The sequence below is a fragment of the Ascaphus truei genome, chromosome 4 (assembly GCF_040206685.1).
Source record: "Ascaphus truei isolate aAscTru1 chromosome 4, aAscTru1.hap1, whole genome shotgun sequence".
Classification (NCBI taxonomy): Eukaryota; Metazoa; Chordata; class Amphibia; order Anura; family Ascaphidae; genus Ascaphus; species Ascaphus truei.
This window is the reverse complement of record NC_134486.1, coordinates 11,020,688-11,042,292: the sequence shown is the minus strand read 5'-3', so window position 1 is coordinate 11,042,292 and position 21,605 is coordinate 11,020,688.

Here is a 21,605-nt window from a genome sequence, read left to right as displayed (position 1 = left end):
AGATACCCAGCAAGCTCAAACTCCCCCACCCACCACAAAGACTTGGAAGGTCATTTCACTTGCTGCAGGAACAAGACCCATTATGGTTTTTTCCCCCTCTCACAGAGGTAAAAGGAAAGGTTTCACAGTGTAGTGTAGGACCTGCATTATTTTGGTTATACCTTGACGTTGGTATGCAGGCTTATGACGCCTTTGGCCAAAGGGTTAACTAAATAACCAATTATTATTATTGAAGTATTTACTTTATATGTTTTGACAATTGGATGCAGCATTGGGCACCCCCTGTCTCTTGTTATATACAATTGCCACGCTCAGTAGCTCTCTGGTTGACATAAATATATATTCACTTTGTGGTGGGTGGGGGAGTTTGAGCTTGCTGGGTATCTGTGTTAACCTATGTCTCTTTGGAGGCTGTGGCACCTCCCCCCAGAGCTCACTCCTCCTCCTTCACCCTTTTAACTTGGAAGGTCATTTCACTTGCTGCAGGAACAAGACCCATTATGGTTTTTTCCCCCTCTCACAGAGGTAAAAGGAAAGGTTTCACAGTGTAGTGTAGGACCTGCATTATTTTGGTTATACCTTGACGTTGGTATGCAGGCTTATGACGCCTTTGGCCAAAGGGTTAACTAAATAACCAATTATTATTATTGAAGTATTTACTTTATATGTTTTGACAATTGGATGCAGCATTGGGCACCCCCTGTCTCTTGTTAACTCAGGATTAGGGAGCGTGGCAGCTTCTTCCTTAGTGGGCAGCGACAGAGAGATGGTTTGGCCATTCTTAGGAGAGGGAGGTACCCCCACAGGTTTAGCAACAGGACTGGCAGCATAGGAGATCTGCCAAGCAGCAGCGTAGCTGGCAAGGAGGGGGTCCTGTTCTATTATGCAAATGTCAAGTGTTAAGGAAAGTAAATGGAGAATATCCTGATATTGATCCAACATGAGGAGGGCGCCCTGTTGTACTAGATGAATGTCCAGTGATGAGGCCAGGGCATAGAGTGCCTCTTGGGCGGCGGCCAGTTCCATAGGGTACACGTTATCCCAGGTTAAAGGAGAATCAGGGGAGCGTATACAAGCGGCCAGAGACTGTTTTAAGTCCTGGATGCAGTAAGCCTTAAGAAAGAGATCACAACGGCATTGTCTTTGCAAAGGGGTTAAACCTTCATACGTATACAGGTCTTCAATCAAGGCTATTATTTCACACAGATACTGGCCTTCATAGTGGGACTGGTACGCAGGCCGGGACATAACTTTAGTTGGAAAATTGCCTACCCCCGCCACGGCGCGGTCCGGTTTTTGTTGGCCGAGCATACTGTTACGCCGATGCTCGCCACAAACCGGGACCGGACCGCGGGGCTGAGGTGGGGTTACATTATCACCGACCTTAGTCCGCGCAGACTGATCCGGAGTGTGCAGTTCGTAGTCGTACATCGCAGGGTCAGGATTGGGGAAGGCAGCATCGTCGTTATTGAAGCCAAAGTCGGGGTAGGAGAAGACAGGACAATCGATGGCCGAAGCAGGGTCAGGATAGAAGACATCCGGGTGGTCGTAGTCGCAGCAAGGAATCGGCACCAGGCAGACAGGAGTTCCCTGCTTCAGCTTAGGAGCGTGAGCGCGGGAGTGGCTTCTGCGCGAGGAGCGGCCTCGGCCCATGACGCCGGTCTCAGCAGGGGGAGACAGCAGGCTGGCCGAAGTTCACCGCAGGGCAGCGTCGGGGAGAACCAACGCTTCAGCGCAGAAGTCCAAGGCAGGCCACTGCAAGGGGATAGCAGCAGGCCGCAGGAAAGGAAGGGTAGCCACTGCTAGGAGGGAATGCAGCAGGTACCGGTGCTGGCAACACGCTTCAGCACAGGAGAATAAACAGGCCTCTAGATACTCAGGAACTTGGAAGGTAAGAACGCTAGGAGAGAGGCCTGGGGCGGTTTGTGGCTGAGACAGTAACATTAAAGGTAGGAATAGTTGGGGCGTGTCCGGCACGCCAGAGAAGATGGACGTGTGAGAGCTGAGCTCCACCGGCCCACGCATATAAATCGCCATACAAACACCCTTCAATCCACCCCCTGACCCTAAAAAACTTCTAGCAGAATAAACACCCCGCAATGGCTGCTAAACAAAAAGCGCCGCCGGGCCAGGGCGCAATCAACTTCTTTCCGCAATCCCAGCGGAGCTCGGAGCTCACCCCGAGAAATCAAGATGGCGCCGGGCCAACGCTCACACGAGGCCCCAAGCAGCAGGCCGCGGCCAAAGAACAAAGGGAACAAGCACAAACCCCAGAGTCTCTCCCCACGAGAGAATTTATGCAGGACCTGATGACAGGCATGCTAGACAAATTACACATCTCTATCCAGCGAGACCTGAAGGCGGCCGTAACTGAACTGAGGCTCGAGATAGCAGGCCTAGCGGAACGGACGACGACGCTAGAAACCAAAATGGAGGAATCCCTCCAAACACAAACGGCCACAGACAATGACATTTACCGGCTGGGAATGGAAATTAACTACTTAAAAGATAACCTGAAGGACCAGGAAAACCGCGAGAGAAGGCAAAACCTGCGGATCCGCGGAATTCCAGTAGCAATCCAGCCAGATCAACTCCAGCCATACCTCCTAGGGCTCTTCTCATCGCTGTGTGCAGACCTGGACAAAAAGGACTTCGAGATGGATAAAGCCCATCGCGCCCTCGGGCCTAGATCGGATGACCCAAATAAGACCAGGGACACCATAGTCCGGCTGCACCACTACATCACTAAAGAGAAGCTGATGACAGCCTGCAGGAAAAGAGACCCGCTCACATACCAAGACGACCAGCTGCAAATCTACAATGATTTAGCAAGACAAACCATCAACAAAAGAATGGAACTTAAACCCCTGACCATCCTCCTCAGAGACAATGGGATTAAGTATAAATGGGGGTTCCCATTTAAGCTTATCGTTATCAGGAATGGAAGGACTCACGTTGTCAGGCACCCCACTGAGATGTCCAGAATGGCAAAAGCAGTGTGCCTGTCCCCCCCTCCATCATGGAGTGCTGACCCACATGACATCCAGGAGCAGGAGAATGAGGGCCCCGCAGTGAGGGCCTCCGAGCGCCTTGCAGGTCGAAAACACAGAAAATAAAGATTTAAAAAAGAACCTCTTTGCTCTCCCAGTTCCAGCACTACAGTGTCACTACAGTGTCCTTATGGAGACTCGGCAAGCTGCCTGCACATAAATCAAAACGATCCTCAAGCAGCCAGCCACAACGAGGACCACACCGAATAAGACAGAAGGGGGCGCCATACCTGCCTGAGACAGCAAACAAAGGAGACCGACTGTCAAACCGGAACGACCAGCGCGGAATGCCACACACTTGTCCAAGAGGAGCCAACCGTGAGACCGGCACAAAGCTTTTCGCCAGAGTCGCAGAAAAGCGACCTTTTGGTTGGGAGGGGGGGGGGGATCACTGTTGCGGGTGGGGGAGGGAAAGGAATCTCACATAAGGTGCAAAGATCGATGGAGACCCCCATGGATCCCCCCGCCCATGCCGCCCCCCACCCCTCATCAACCCCCCGAGTATCGGCAGCCAGCGACTCAAGGTGTCCAGCCCTATGAAAGGCTGACAACCTGATCCACCTCAGGTATGAGATCGGCCCCCCCCCAAAAAGAAAACTGTAAGTACAATACCTTTACGAGTGTGGCCTCAACGTTCCCTGGAACAGCCCTCAATGCGCAGGCGATCTCTGAGCCTTCAGAGCCCTCACAAATCGTTATAAGTCACCAAGCCAGGTGTAAGGACAGCGACGAAACTGACAAGTGCTAACCCTCATCCTAAAAGTTTAAAGTTATTAGGAGTTAATAGTATTGCACCCCTTACCCCATCCCAACCCTTTCGCTTCCTATCCCCACTCCCCTCACCCAGCCCCCTGCGTTTCCCCCTCCCCCCCCCAGTCCATCTATAACTCCCCCCCTTCCCTGCCCCCTAACTCCCCTATCCCCTCCCCACCCCCCCCCCTGCTCCCCTACCCTCTCCCCATCCGTCCCTTACTAACCTAAAAGGAAACGCTGTTAGGCTCGCTGAATCTGGAGCTTACCTCCATCTCCGACTTCACCAACCAGCAGACCGAGGATAGAGCTGATTCAAAGAAGCTAACGCTGTATCCCCTGGTTTTAGTAATACCTGTCGCAATCTGTCTAATGTTAGATCAAACCGCAGTTTTACATATATTATGCGCATTATAAACAAGGCATCAGCTGTGCTGACATAACTGCCCCCACCGTTAGTCTCCCACCTGAATAGCAGACTCCTCCCCCCCCTCCCTACTACCCCCCCATCTTCCCCCCCCCGCCCACCCCCCCCTGGTCCCCAGCATGCTTCCCCCCTCCCCAACCTGCCTCGAAATTCATACAGGTTCCCCCCCCCCCGCAATTACGGGTACCCCGCAGACAGTGATAAAACATACAGCCTCACATAGGGAACACGAGTGGCCAAGACATCCATCAAGAACTGCGCAGCGATGAAGACACATCATATTCCCAAATGTATACCCTCTGCCCAAACCAATGTACCCATAATGAGGTAATAAACACATACACTGTCCAAAATATGCTCTGCTGGGAGGCTCCCTTCCCCCCCCTCTCCCCATTTTTTCCTGACCCCCCCTCCCCTCCCCCTCCTACCGGAGGCGCTCCCCCCCCTCCCCCCCCCCAACCCCCAACCCTCGAAGTGTTCGATTCTAAATATTACAAACGGGGCAACATAAGAGAATCTATGGTATACCTCAAAAGTGACCCACTGTTTCCATACTGAAGATACACATGAAATGCCTAATGTATATCCTATATGTTAATATCCGCAAATACAGTGCTGCAGCACTGCAATGTCTAATGTATAATGTATGTATAAACCACCGCATCCAGGATGCTGCAGCACCTATATATAAATTACCCAAAACCCACACACGACTCACTAACTCACACGGCTATGCAACATAAGCCGATTGGCAACAAACGCATAGTGAAAGTATATCTTGCACTGATTCCCGACTACCCCTAAGAAGAGCAACATAGGTGTATGCTGACCAATACCACATCAAGCACGGACTCTGACCTTTTTAACACATAACAATTAAACTCCAGAATATATACAATGCAATGTTAAAGGAACACTGCATTACCAAATGTAAAATTTAAAGGTCGATCCTCACACCTCCGGTGCTGCAGCACCCACATACCCACGCAGACTACCTCCCTTCCCGGGGGCACCCCCCACCCCCCTTTTTTTTTTTTTTTTTTTCTTTCCCCAATTTCAACGAATGTACAACTGTATTCATAATATGTACCATGCTTTATATTCATGCAAAAGATGTAGTATAAGTGTTCTATGGTCCATTCCTGACCAACTACAGACCCTGATCTACCTTCCCCTTCCCTCTCCTACTTGCTCCCCCCTTCCTGCCCACCTCATTTCCCCCCTCCCTACCAACCACCCCCCTTCCCCCTCCTCTTCCCCCCTCCACCCACCCCCCCTTCCCACCCCTCCTCCCCCCTCACCAATACCTTGCCCCCCCCTCCCTTAGTACCCCCCCATCCCTTCTCCCCCCCAACATACCCACCCGTAACCAAAGGTCGAGGGGTCGAAGGGTAACACAAGCAACAGAGGGCCAGGACCTCTCTGTTACACCCCGACCTCGGGCCCCGGACCCACCCCAGAACGGGTAAATTTGCCCGAACGCCGGTCTCTAGGAGACAAGGCAAAACCACACTAGGACCTACACAAAGCCTACTCTCACTTCTCCTCCATCTGCTGACCCTGTCCCAGCAGATCTACACCCCTCCCCCCTCCCTTCCCCAGCCCCCCCCTCACCCTGGCAGCTCGGAAATACGCTTCCAAAGACTAACACAGAAGTCACACCTCCTACTCAACAAAACCGTAAACCCGTACATGTCATTCCACCAAAAAACGGGAGCAGGGTCTCAACTAGTGGGAAAGACGAGACCCCGAGTCCAAGCACTACAAAATTAAAATATTAAAATGGCAACTACAGCCCCGATTAGAGTCAGATCTTTAAACGTCAAAGGGCTGCAAAATAACAGAAAACGAAGGTTGGCCCTCCAGGACATGAAAAAATCAGGGGGGGACATCATATTCTTACAGGAGATGCACTTCACATCCCAAGACCCCCCAAATTTATTCAAAAAAATGTTCCCAACAAGCTTTTTTGCTTCATTCAGTAGTAAGAAAAGGGGTGTAGCTGTCCTAATCAGGCAGGGCACCCCATTCAATCATATCAAAACAACAGCGGACCCAGAGGGTAGATTCCTTGTGGTATATGGCTCCTTAGCGGGCTCAGCAATTGCCCTGATCAATGTATACGCCCCAAACGAAAATCAAATAGAATTTCTACAGGCTGTTCTCGAGGGCGTAGACCCGGGATACCTATCCTCGATGATAGTGGAGGAGACCTAAATATGGTACTAAACCCTACCGAGGATAGATCAACCACGAAGGGACCCCCCCACACAACCCACTCCCAGATCAAGGGGAAAAGGTTTAGGGGAATTCTAAACGAATTTTCACTAGTGGACGTCTGGAGATCCCAACATCAAAGCCAGAGAGACTATACTTTTTTCTCAGCTCCTCACCAGACTTACTCTCGAATAGATTATTTCCTGACCACAAAGAACGTGATGGCGGCAGCCATTGAATCAGACATTGGCTCAATCACCTGGTCGGATCACGCCCCAATCACCTTGACACTATCACTCCCCTTTGAAAAAACAACAAGTTATTCCTGGAGACTCAACGATTCGCTACTAAATCACCCAGAGATAGAAAGAGAAATCAGAGCCTCACTTAAGGACTATTTCTTTTTCAACACAGGAACAGTCTCCTCTCCAGCAATCCTATGGGAAGCCCATAAGGCAAACATCAGAGGGAAAATCATTTCCATCGCCTCCCATAGGAAAAAAGCCCGCCTAACACAAATCAAAGAACTTACAGATAGTATCAAAACATTAGAACAAGCCCATAAGGCTGACCCTACAAAGAAATTATATAAAACGCTGGTCGCAGCCAGAACAAAACTTAGGCAGTTCCAGCTGGAGGATGTGGAAAAGGCCCTCAAATGGACAAACCAACTCTACTATGACAAGGGGAACAAGGCTGATAGACTCTTGGCAAGTAAACTAAGAGGGGTACAAAAGAGATCCCAAATAACAGCTATCAAAAGTAAATCTGGTGACAACAAAATTGCAGAGGAATTTACTAAATACTATACAGAGTTATATAACCTAAGATCTAAAAATGACCGCCCCACACCAATAACTATAGAGACTATAACACAATATTTGAACAAATGTCAACTCCCCACTCTAACGGAGGAGGAAAACACAGTCCTCAACGCTGAGATTACAAAAGAGGAACTGGAGGAGGCGGTCAAATCACTAAAGATTACTAAGTCTCCTGGCCCTGACGGTTTCACCAACGTCTACTATAAAAGATTCTTGCCCACACTATCCAAGCATCTTCTAAATACATTCAATTATTTCATGGAAGGGAACCAGATTCCCACATCAATGTCTCTAGCTAATCTGGCCATTATACATAAGGAAGGCAGAGACCCGATGCAGTGTGGAAGCTATCGTCCAATCTCCCTCCTCAACAGTGACCTAAAATTATATAGTAAAATTTTAGCAAACAGATTCAATCCCATCTTACCAAGACTAATTAATATTGACAAGTCGGATTCATCACGGGCAGACAAGCCTCAGATAATACTCGGAAGATAATTAACATTATTGAGCATGTCCACCTCTCAGGGACCAAAGCACTTTTGTTAAGCTTAGATGCAGAGAAGGCGTTCGATAGAATAAACTGGCAATTCCTGGATCAAACTAAAGACGCATACCTAAAGGGGGTCCGTAGATTATACCAAAACCCATCAGCAACGGTAATTAAGCAAGACTTAGATAAATGGGGAGGATATCAGATATCATGGATCGGGAGGATGGTCTCGGTCAAAATGAACATACTCCCTAGGTTACTATATTACTTCCAGACCCTCCCGGTCCCCATCTCTGGCTCAGAATTAAAAAATATCCAAAAATTAATTTTCCACTTTATCTGGCAAGGCAAAAAGCCTAGAGTCGCCAAAACGGTTCTCCTGGCCTCAAGGGGGAGAGGAGGACTAGGAGTTCCAGACATAACAAGATACTACTTGGCCGCACAACTACGGCAGGCAGTGGTCTGGAACGCTAACCCAAAGCAATACTGTTGGCTAGGTAAAGAGACACACTATGCCGGGACGCCTTCACTACCAGCTTGCCTTTGGTCCATGAGTAGGGAAGACATGCTAAGTAGCAAATTCAAATTAGGCCTGATGAGACACACTTGGGAGACCTGGACGAAATGCAGATATAAATTTAAGCTCACGACACCTCACTCCCAACTTACACCAATTCACAAAAACCCAAAATTCCCACCTGGATGTGAGCCCAGACAATTTGAAACTAAAAATATCAGAGCAATTGTCGACCTCCTGAGCTTTGGGCAGTTTCTGAGTTACCAAAACTTACAAACCAAATACGAAATAAGAGGGCTAAACGTTTTCAAATATCTACAAATTCGGCACTTCACCCAAACATTATCCCCAACATTGGAATTTCCCCCTCTCACTGGCTTTGAAAGGCTCTGCAGGGAGTCCGGCTATCAGAAAGGTCTCATAACACAACACTTCAGAAGCCCCCACACATGACTATATGTTGCATTGGGCAGCAGAATTGGACATTGTTATAGACCGAGAGGACTGGGAAAGTATTTGGGAAACAGCTTCAGGAACTTCCATATGTACCACAATAAAAGAGAATATTTATAAAATCCTGTTTCGCTGGTATCTCACCCCAGCCAAAATTAACCAAATCTACCCCCTGGCTTCCGACCTGTGTTGGAGAGGCTGCGGTCAAAAGGGGGACATGGCCCACATCTGGTGGTCATGTCAAGAAATTCAAAAATACTGGGAAACCATACACAATCTTATAAAAGAGGTCACAGACCTCACAATCCCTATTGAACCGCTGACCTACCTATTGGCCAGGCCCCTAGAGACACTGGACCGACCAACAGGCAAATTGATCTCCTTTATTCTCACGGCAGCTAGATGTGTGGTGGCAGCCGCCTGGAAGAAGGTGTCCCCCCACTCCAGACAGACAGTGATAAATAGAATCAACGAAGTGAAAGAAATGGAGAGACTGTCAGCATTTCTGAAACGGTCCACTACCGCCTTCTATAATATTTGGGATCCGAGGTTCACACGAATGGCCCAGACGCACAGAACTATTACATGAGGGTAGATGTAGGAGTCCCAATAGGAGATGGAAACGGATTGAGCTGGCCAGGGCGGAGGAGTAGTGCACCTACTCCCCCCCCCCCTCTCCCTTTCTCTCTCTTCCCCTCCTTCTCTTCCCTTTTTCTGCTTCAACCCTCACGTCACCCCGACTGACCCTGGAGGAACAGGGGGGCGTAGAGACTTTTTCTTTCATATGTTAAAAACTGTATTAGGCCACAAATGAACTGTTATAGAAAATTTGTTGACTATTACAACTGCCTAATAAAAAAATTGAAATAAAAAAAAGGTAGGAATAGTTATGCTCGGCACTGTTTCAGAGCCAACGCCCAGGATATAAAGGGCGGAGATCCAATCACAGGAGGAGGGTGTGTGAGTATTCCTCCAATGATGGAGCCCAGGGCAGAAGCTGCAATGAGAAGCAGCACATGTGCCATAGATTGCCAGAGGAAACTTTTGCAATTGCAGAAGTCTGCAAAAGTTATAACCAAAGCCAGGAGTGGATTCCTTACACCAGGCAATTTACACCTTTTTACCGGGATCATGCATTGAACAAAGCAAGATAATGAAATACATGGTAAATTTATTCACAGGAAAAGGCATACACACAATGATACACAAACTACATAAGAAAGACAGGAACATTTTTTTGGCAAAGAGCCAAGGATAGCGGTCGCACCACGAGCAGGAACAGATGAAGAGGGTGTAGTAAAAAAACGATTTATTAGCAACCAGAGAAACACACTTTGAGAAAGCTCATGGGAGCGAAACATGTTAGTGTGTTTCTCTGGTTGCTAATAAATCGTTTTTTTTCTACACCCTCTTCATCTGTTCCTGCTCGTGGTGCGACCGCTATCCTTGGCTCTTTGCCAAAAATGTTTTCCTGTGATCATCTCATGTGACAACGCACACCCCTGGAGCCTGACCCTGAGCGGACCTCCAGCACTGACAGAAGCGCTGTCCCACAGCAGCCTGACCCTGAGCGGACCTCCAGCACGGACAGAAGCGCTGTCCCACAGCAGCCTGACCCTGAGCGGACCTCCAGCACTGACAGAAGCGCTGTCCCACAGCAGCCTGACTCTGAGCGGACCCCCAGCACTGACAGAAGCGCTGTCCCACAGCAGCCTGACCCTGAGTGGACCCCCAGCACTGACAGAAGCGCTGTCCCACAGCAGCCTGACCCTGAGCGGACCTCCAGCACTGACAGAAGCGCTGTCCCACAGCAGCCTGACCCTGAGCGGACCTCCAGCACTGACAGAAGCGCTGTCCCACAGCAGCCTGACCCTGAGCGGACCCCCAGCACTGACAGAAGCGCTGTCCCACAGCAGCCTGACCCTGAGCGGACCCCCAGCACTGACAGAAGCGCTGTCCCACAGCAGCCTGACCCTGAGCGGACCCCCAGCACTGACAGAAGCGCTGTCCCACAGCGGCCTGACCCTGAGCGGACCCCCAGCACTGACAGAAGCGCTGTCCCACAGCGGCCTGACCCTGAGCGGACCCCCAGCACTGACAGAAGCGCTGTCCCACAGCAGCCTGACCCTGAGCGGACCCCCAGCACTGACAGAAGCGCTGTCCCACAGCGGCCTGACCCTGAGCGGACCCCCAGCACTGACAGAAGCGCTGTCCCACAGCGGCCTGACCCTGAGCGGACCCCCAGCACTGACAGAAGCGCTGTCCCACAGCGGCCTGACCCTGAGCGGACCTCCAGCACTGACAGAAGCGCTGTCCCACAGCGGCCTGACCCTGAGCGGACCCCCAGCACTGACAGAAGCACTGCCCCACAGCGGCCTGACCCTGAGCGCACCCCCAGCACTGACAGAAGCGCTGTCCCACAGCAGCCTGACCCTGAGCGGACCCCCAGCACTGACAGAAGCGCTGTCCCCCAGCAGCCTGACCCTGAGCGGACCCCCAGCACTGACAGAAGCGCTGTCCCACAGCGGCCTGACCCTGAGCGGACCCCCAGCACTGACAGAAGCGCTGTCCCACAGCGGCCTGACCCTGAGCGGACCCCCAGCACTGACAGAAGCGCTGCCCCACAGCAGCCTGACCCTGAGCGGACCCCCAGCACTGACAGAAGCGCTGCCCCACAGCAGCCTGACCCTGAGCGGACCCCCAGCACTGACAGAAGCGCTGCCCCACAGCAGCCTGACCCTGAGCGGACCCCCAGCACTGACAGAAGCGCTGTCCCCCAGCAGCCTGACCCTGAGCGGACCCCCAGCACTGACAGAAGCGCTGCCCCACAGCAGCCTGACCCTGAGCGGACCCCCAGCACTGACAGAAGCGCTGTCCCACAGCAGCCTGACCCTGAGCGGACCCCCAGCACTGACAGAAGCGCTGCCCCACAGCAGCCTGACCCTGAGCGGACCCCCAGCACTGACAGAAGCGCTGTCCCACAGCAGCCTGACCCTGAGCGGACCCCCAGCACTGACAGAAGCGCTGTCCCACAGCAGCCTGACCCTGAGCGGACCCCCAGCACTGACAGAAGCGCTGTCCCACAGCAGCCTGACCCTGAGCGGACCCCCAGCACTGACAGAAGCGCTGTCCCACAGCAGCCTGACCCTGAGCGGACCCCCAGCACTGACAGAAGCGCTGTCCCACAGCAGCCTGACCCTGAGCGGACCCCCAGCACTGACAGAAGCGCTGCCCCACAGCAGCCTGACCCTGAGCGGACCCCCAGCACTGACAGAAGCGCTGTCCCACAGCAGCCTGACCCTGAGCGGACCCCCAGCACTGACAGAAGCGCTGCCCCACAGCAGCCTGACCCTGAGCGGACCCCCAGCACTGACAGAAGCGCTGTCCCACAGCAGCCTGACCCTGAGCGGACCCCCAGCACTGACAGAAGCGCTGTCCCACAGCAGCCTGACCCTGAGCGGACCCCCAGCACTGACAGAAGCGCTGTCCCACAGCAGTCTGACCCTGAGCGGACCCCCAGCACTGACAGAAGCACTGTCCCACAGCGGCCTGACCCTGAGCGGACCCCCAGCACTGACAGAAGCGCTGTCTCACAGCAGCCTGACCCTGAGCGGACCCCCAGCACTGACAGAAGCGCTGTCCCACAGCAGTCTGACCCTGAGCGGACCCCCAGCACTGACAGAAGCACTGTCCCACAGCAGCCTGACCCTGAGCGGACCCCCAGCACTGACAGAAGCGCTGTCCCACAGCAGCCTGACCCTGAGCGGACCCCCAGCACTGACAGAAGCGCTGTCCCACAGCGGCCTGACCCTGAGCGGACCCCCAGCACTGACAGAAGCGCTGTCCCACAGCGGCCTGACCCTGAGCGGACCCCCAGCACTGACAGAAGCGCTGTCCCACAGCAGCCTGACCCTGAGTGGACCAGCTTTCTCAAAGTGTGTTTCTCTGTTTGCTAATTAATCGTTTTTTACTACACCCTCTTCATCTGTTCCTGCTCGTGGTGCGACGCTATCCTTGGCTCTTTGCCAAAAATGTTTTCCTGTGATCATCTCATGCGACAACGCACACCCCTGGAGACCTATACCCTGCAAGTCTGAATTGTGGATATAAGAAGATATCTCACAGTGAGTAAATCTCATTTTCAACAGAAACGTTGTTATTACAAGGAGATTGATATGGTTACAGGCATATGGTTGACTCAGTGCATGCTCTAGTTAGAGCTAGGGTCTAGCCTGTTTACATCCTCCATTACACAAGCAAAGGTTAGTCTCTATTCATGTGAAGTACTTACACTTGTATTACAGTATAGGGACCGGCTCCGTTTAAAGTCTTATTCTTACCAGTGAAGGACCTTTATCACTATGCACTCAGGTTCCAACACAAATATAGTGTACCACAAACCTTCAGCCCTGGTGTATCCCCTTGAAAGGATACTTCTTTTTATACATAAGAAAGACACACTTATTTGGGACCTGAGGGAAAAAACTAGACATTCCTAGCTAAAATGAGTCTTGAAACAAAGTCTTTAGATGACCGGGACTTCGCCCGAAAAGTCCTGGAACTGAAATCGGTGTGAAGTTCCACACGCCACCGCTCCGTAGACTTCCAAGGACCTTAAATGCTTCACCGGGAGGTACCACCGATTCCCTGGAACCGAAATCGGCATACAATCCCAGCCGTGACCGCTACGTTCCTTTCTGAGAACTTGTTCCTGTAAAGCTGGACTTAGAAAATATTTTGACTTGTATTTTTGAAGCCTGTGTCTGTGTTATTTGCGAAAGAGCATCTTTTGGTCATTTCAAATTTCCTGCTTGACTTTTGGCGCTTGAGAATCTGATGACCGATTGGGTGCAAGGTTTCTTATAGTATTTTGCAACTCATTCACAAAATACTACAGCCAATCACAGCGTGGGAACTTTCTAACCAGCCAATCAGAGTCTTCAGAAGAGCCAGTCTTCTGAAGCCCGGACAAGTGGATCTTCTGAATCAGCCAAGGGCATGCGCAAGATTGCCACCTTAGCCACTTGGCATTCAGAAGCCACTCGCTGGGCTAGGCGCCTCCACGTCTGGAAAGGAAATGTTAGTCCGGGGGACTTTTATTCATCCCAGGACGTGGATACTTCACCTAACCACCCTGCCCAAATATTCTTCACACCTCTGACATCCTCTGCAGCTTTCAACACCGGAGTCTGAGTAGACACAGTGGCACTAAAGTTGGTAGCCCACTGGTTCACTCAGAACATCGGTTCTGAAAGTCCCAGCTCATATTATTGTGCACAAGCATATACCGTATGTTTAAAACACACTGTTCAATAAACTATACACTTTTAAAATATCCTAAGTCTTTTGGTGATGGGAAATAGAATAAGAAGCTGCGCTTTATTCCTTACTAGCCATATTCCCCACACACTATACTGGACTTCGTCTTTTAAAACCCCTCTCAACCTTATAGATGGTTGGAGAACCCCCAGAGCCCCTAAGCAGGTTTGGGGTTACCTCTACAGTAACTGGGTATCCCCCTGTAACAGGGGACTTATCCCTGTTCACAAATGTGCCTCTAATCCAGCAGTGTGGTGGTTAACTGCTGGTAGCAAATTAACTAACACCACCTGGCTGATTACAGGTGGTAGAAAAAGCCTGCCTTTGAGACAGAAAGTGAGACTCCTGAACAAGGAAACAGAGCAGAGGTTCTTGAGTCCCCCAGGAGAGACTGACCGAGAGAACACAGATCTCTGGAGCTGACAAATATATATATAAAACAGTCATTGGAAAATAAAGTCTTATCTGTTTGCAGGGTTGCTGCCTTTTCTCCGGATTATCAGCATCCAGGTTTAGAAGTCTTATTTGTCAGCTCCAGAGATCTGTGTTCTCTCGGTCAGTAACAATTACATCCACACTGGTTTACTTCTATCAGAGGCGCAGCTTTTTTCTTTTTCTGATAGATATATATATATCTGATAGATATATATATATATATATCTATCAGAAAAAGAAAAAAGCTGCGCCTCTGATAGAAGTAAACCAGTGTGGATGTAATTGTTCTAATAAATCTTAATTAAATGTGAACCTACAGATCATATAATGGGCACATACCAATTATAAAACAACATGAGATTGAAAATAACATATAGAGAAAAAGCAAAAAATAAAGAAAAACCAGTCCTCAAAATGTTCCAATAAAAATAGATGGGTGCTGGTATGCAGGGTCTCCGTCAGCTCTCAATGTGGACAAACCACATCCACAGGGTATCTAAAAGGAAAAAAAGAGGAGAGAGCGCACGCCCATAGCGTAAAATTGTATATTTAATGAGGGGAAGGGGGGGAGGGGGGGTAAAAAATGCACTTACAAAAGTACAATAAAATCAAGCATATGTGATAATAATCACCACCATCCGGTTCAAACTGCAAGCTCTTTGGGACAGTCCCAGGCTCCGTTGGTGAAGGATCAACGTCCCCGCAGGTTTCCAGGGCTGGTGTGCTGTTAGAGAGTCCAAGAAATCAGTTCCGTGTAGTGTAAATCTCTATAGCACTTGCGCATGGATAGGTCCGCTCCAGCGCTTGGTGTTGACTTCAATGTCAGTGCGTCTGACGTAATGACGCTCCCTGACGCGTTTCGTCAGTCACGGCCAACTTTTTCAAAGGGATGACTTGAGAGGGGGAGGTCCGGTTTTATATATGCACAACATGATGATGCTAAGTATTTGGAACGCCCCCACTCAGCTGAAAAGTGCTTTGTGCTGATATACATAGTTAACCTGTATATACATAATATAGTACATACATAATTATATCGTAATTATATCGTAACTTGAAAGGATTGGAGGAGATCATGTATGAAAGGATATTTGTGAGAGAATCATATCAATATTGTGAGACATAGTCCCAGCTGTACTTGGGTCATTACACATAGTTGAAAACATATAATTTACAGAAACGATTCATAATAGCAGTTAATTAATGTGTTAATGTTTAAATATACACCCTTCAATATCCTAAAACCGCTTAGCAGATGGATATAAAGGGTTACACCAGACATTTGTCACTTCTGAACTCGTCTGTAAATTGCACACCAAATGGGCTACCTAATTCAATTAAATATAAAATTTTGAATATATATATATATTTTTTACATGAAATATTATTATACATCCTCATGGATGCAAGTGGTTAAATATATTTCAGATGTCACCCATATATATAGTGGTGCAATTCCATCGAGGCTTATATGAAGTACATATTATAAATACATCATTACTCCAATTAAACAGAATATATAATGCATTGTCTGAAAATTAGTCTAAATACAGTATAAATATACACACATAACAATAACAAAAAATAGAAAAAATAAAAAACATTTGAAAAACACAGTGAATCATGTTTTCCTATGAATAGGGATATCTAAAATCATGAGAACATTGAGGAGATCAATAATATCTGGAATCTATATGCCACGAACAGAGCAAGGGCCCGGAGGACCTGATAAGGCAGTGTAATGGACAGGTGTAATTTGATAAATAAAGTGTCAGAAATATATATATATTTATATTTTATGTGTGTGTATGTGATGAACATTGAATAGCTCATATCCATTGTTTCATTATAAACAAATAGTAGTGAATACCTTATTCTATTAAATAAACTTGTATTTCTTGTATTTAGTATTAATAATAATTGCTAAAAGTATACTCAATAATGTAACTTATATTTTGTGAATGGTGTCAAACCATACCGTGTAATATTACCCAATGGCCCAAATAAATTATATGAAATATTTTTATCTTAATTTTATAATAATATAAATAAATCGTGTGAATAAATGATGTAACCCAAATCCCAGATGGGAGAGAGGAGGGGGGGATGAAGGGGGGAGTGGGGGGGGATGGTTTGGAGACCTCAGGAGGAGATCCAGACAAAGGATGGCAATGGAAAGTAGAGGAAGAGGACAGGAAGAGGTGTCCAAGGAACCAGTCAAACAAAAGTACTGACATCTAAACATTCGTTTAGTCCCCCAGGGGTGAGAGTGCCCAATTGTGAATCCAAAAGGTTTCCCGCCTGCACAGGGTCTTGAACCTATCTCCTCCTAGAACACATGGAGAAATGGTCTCTATTCCCATAATTTGCATGGTCTTGGGGTTTTGGTGGTGAAATAATTTGAAGTGTCGAGAGACACTATGATTATTGAGACCCTTAATTACATTTCTCCTGTGTTCCAGGAAGCGCGTCCCTAGTGTTTTTGTGGTGCGTCCAACATATTTAAAATACACCCACACTGAATAACATATATAACATAAGGTGCTAAGACAGGTGATGGAACTATTGATGGCATACGTGGTACCCCTACTTAAGGAGACGACATGAGTTTGGTTCAGGAGATGCCTACACGTGATGCATCGACTGCGACCACAGGATGATTGCCTAATAGTCCCCTACTCTTGGAGTCGTGAGATTGGAGCAAGACTTCAGTCTAGTAGGAGCTAGCATACTTTTAATGCTTCTGGCCTTCCTATATGTCACAGTGGCTCTATCCGGCAGGGTAGGTCCTAAATGGGGGTCACACTTAAGGATGGACCAATGATCATTAAGAATTTTGTTAATATTTTTGGATGACTGGTTATAGGTAGTAATGAACCTTACTGTGGACCCCTCCATCTCTGTATGTACTGCTGGGGTGTCATAACTTGATCGATTTCCCTTCTGTTGTTTATTTTTCGATTTTTCAAGTAGGGTGGATCTAGCAATGGAACTCACCTTGTCAAGAGAGTCGGATATCAGGACCGGATCATAGCCTTTGGAAAGAAATTTCTTCCTAAGTAGAACAGACTGGCTTTTGAAATCAACATCCCTTGTGCAGTTCCTACGTATTCTGTGGAACTGCCCCAAGGGAATATTGTTGAGCCAGTGTTTATGATGGTTGCTGGACGCATGAACGTAGCTGTTCACAGATAAAGACTTAAAATGTGTGGTGGTGATAATATTTGAGTCTGTGTCTGTGCTCAGGGCCAGATCCAGAAAGACAGTTGACGAATTACTGATCTCGAATGTAAATTTTAATCCGAACGGATTGTCGCTGAAGGAACTCAAGATTCCGGATAGAACCGACTCCTCTCCATCCCAAATGATAATAATATCATCTATGAAACGGCCATAGTATACGAGACCCGCCCCAAGCAAGATGTTCTGCCAGACATAGGACAGGGAGCGTCATTACGTCAGACGCACTGACATTGAAGTCAACACCAAGCGCTGGAGCGGACCTATCCATGCGCAAGTGCTATAGAGATTTACACTACACGGAACTGATTTCTTGGACTCTCTAACAGCACACCAGCCCTGGAAACCTGCGGGGACGTTGATCCTTCACCAACGGAGCCTGGGACTGTCCCAAAGAGCTTGCAGTTTGAACCGGATGGTGGTGATTATTATCACATATGCTTGATTTTATTGTACTTTTGTAAGTGCATTTTTTACCCCCCCTCCCTACCTTCCCCTCATTAAATATACAATTTTACGCTATGGGCGTGCGCTCTCTCCTCTTTTTTTCCTTATATATATATCTATATATATCTATATGACTTGGGCTGATGAACAGCTTGGGTAGCCACTTAGTTAAAAGGGGCTGGAATATAAGGATACATATATGCCAAAGTGGAGCAGGTTTTGTTGGGCTCACTATTTCTCTTATGTTGATTGTTGCTGTGTTTAAAGCGACAGGCACAATAAAGCCTTGTTTTAATTTCACCTTAAAACAGTCTCCATTATGTACCTCTGCACATGTCCTCCTACACCCCCCTTAACCTGGGGAGCCCTTATAGTTACAGGGATACTTTACATCCCTTTGCACCATTTACCTTTCTGAGATGCGCTGAAGCAGGGAACCCTAGAGGTAAGTCGCACCAGCGTTTTCAAGGGGAGATATTAATGAGACAATGTGTCTACAAGCATCCAGGAATCCGACCTGATTGCTGGGTACATTTTTAGGGGTACTAGCAACTCTGTGGCACTCGATCAGCAATATTTCCAATAAGAAGTGGCAGATCTGAACTTGGCTGTTTGTTTAGAAACAGCAGATTTATTTTGTAGCCCATTATCTGGCTAAATACACAGTGTGAGTACTGGGCGGCTTAAGGCAGGGGTGCACCAACTGGGTGGCTCAAGGTGTTCATCATAGCACTTTAGTTACTAATACAGCAGCCCCCCTATACTTGTAGCTTAGCTCAATAGGTATTGGCAACAACTGTAGCAATGCAGCCATGAAAACTAGATACAATTTATCATAAAGCCTCAATGGGTAATATACCAGCCCCCATGTTTAGCACTTAGCTAAGATGTTGCCAGTCAGGCTCAAACACCTATTCTTGCCTCTGCAAGTACCAGTTCTAACTGTTTATTACACTCCTCCTAACACCTTTCTACCATATACAAAGACAAATTTCCCTAGCCAATTCCAATCTGGCTTTCGCCCCAAACTCTCCCCCGTAACTACCCTGCTAAAAGTTTGCAATGAGATCCAGTTTGGAATGGAACGGGGACAACTCACTGGTGCAGTATTCCTAGATTTTGCCAAGGCTTTTGACACAGTTGATCATGCTATCCTGCATAACAAACTCCAGAGCTCTGGAATAGGGAAACATGCTTTAAACTGGTTTCAGTCCTACCTATCAGGTAGATCCCAACATGTGTTCATCTCAGGCTCTAACTCCAACCCACCTGTGGCGTCCCGCAAGGCTCTGTTCTGGGGCCCCTACTCTTCTCAGCAGGGAGCCAGGCCGAGGCCTAAGAGAGCTGTGCATAAACAAATGCCTGCAACCCTCAATGAACTGAAGCAACGTTGTAAAGAAGAGTGGGCCAAAATTCCTCACAACGATGTGAGAGACTGAAAGTCATACAGAAAATGATTACTTCAAGTTATTGCTGCTAAAGGTGGTTCTATAAGCTATTGAATCATAAGGTGTACTCAGTTTTTCACACATAGGTTCTCCATTTTGGCTTTATTTTTGTTAAATAAATCATGACACGGTGTAATATGTCGTGTTGTTGTTCATCTGAGGTTGTATTTACCTAATTTTTAGACCTGCTAAGGAACAGATGACTGTTATTATGCACTGATATGTAAAACCATAGAATTCAAAGAGGCTGTACTTTCTTTTTCACATGACTGTATATAGTAGTACTGCTTGGTGTGCATTTGTAGTTGTGTGAGCCACTATGTGACTGTGGGGTTCAAACATCGATCCCCTAGTCTGTAACTCCACCCCGTCATTGTTTATACGAGCAGGAGACTTCTCCTGCTGTTTTTTACTTTGCATATACAAGCAGAGGGTTATCTGTATACCCTCATTCTTCCAACTACAGGTATTTCTATGCCTGATATCACCATACAAAGCTATATTGTAGCACTGTTGGTTCCACACTTCGCTGAGCAGTGAGTAGTTTTTATATCTTCAGTACTACTACTCTTCTACTTATGCGAATGACATGTATGCAAAGCTATACTGTAGCCCTGCTCTTACCTTACTTCTGTAAGCAGCGAGTTACCTTCACATCCTGAGTACCACTACTTTGCTGCCTGTGCTACCTGATACTGCTCTAAATTACTCTGTTGCATTCTAGTTACTATACTATCATGAATATCCAAAATAAGCTCCAGCACACACTGATTGATAGAGATAACGCAAAGAGCGTCTGAATAAGCCACACAAATGTAATGGCAATAAACTAAAAGAGTAATGATCATAAATGAGAATGCTTAATGACTCTGGTTACAGAATATATGGTTCTAACAAAGCACAAAAGTAGGGGGGGGGGGAAACATGGGAAGGAGAGTAAAGGGGGGGGGGGAAGGAAACAATAAACATATAAAGACAACGGGGGAGGGAAAGAGGGGCAATGTTTCAGGTTATTGACACTTTCCTCAGGCCCGTTCCCTTGGGTGAAAATGGAACCTCAAGGTACTTCCCTTAACCCCTTTGCCCCCCTATGAGACACAAAAATAGCCAACTCTGAATAATAATAATAGTCTAATTGTAGATAGACAAAGACAAAGGCAGTATAAGACAAACTCAACCGTCCTTTTGCGTTAAGATTCACAGACTGCTGGCATCCCTCTCTCCTCTCTCTCCCCCCTCCTCTCTCCCCCCCTCCTCTCTCCCCCCTCCTCTCCCCCCCCCCCCTCCTCTCTCCCCCCCTCCTCTCTCCCCCCCCTCCTCTCTCCCCCCCCCTCCTCTCTCCCCCCTCCTCTCTCCCCCCCCCCTCCTCTCTCCCCCCCCCTCCTCTCTCCCCCCCTCCTCTCTCCCCCCCCTCCTCTCTCCCCCCTCCTCTCCCCCCCTCCTCTCTCCCCCCCTCCTCTCTCCCCCCCTCCTCTCTCTCCCCCCTCCTCCTCTCTCCCCCCCTCCTCTCTCCCCCCCCCTCCTCTCTCTCCCCCCCTCCTCTCTCTCCCCCCCCCTCCTCTCTCTCCCCCGCCCCTCCTCTCGCTCCTCTCCTCCCTCCTCTCTCATCCCCCCTCCCTCTCTCCCTCCTCTCTCTCCTCCCCTCCTCTCTCTCCCCCCCTCCTCTCTCTCCCCCCCTCCTCTCTCTCCCCCCCTCCTCTCTCTCCCCCCCTCCTCTCTCTCCCCCCCTCCTCTCTCTCCCCCCCTCCTCTCTCTCCCCCCCCTCCTCTCTCTCCCCCCCCTCCTCTCTCTCCCCCCCCTCCTCTCTCTCCCCCCCCTCCTCTCTCCCCCCTCCTCTCTCTCCCCCCCCTCCTCCTCTCTCCCCCCCTCCTCTCTCCCCCCTCCTCTCTCTCCCCCCTCCCCCCTCCTCTCTCCCCCTCCTCTCTCTCCCCCCTCTCTCTCCCCCCTCCTCTCTCCCTCCTCTCTCTCCCCCCTCTCTCTCTCTC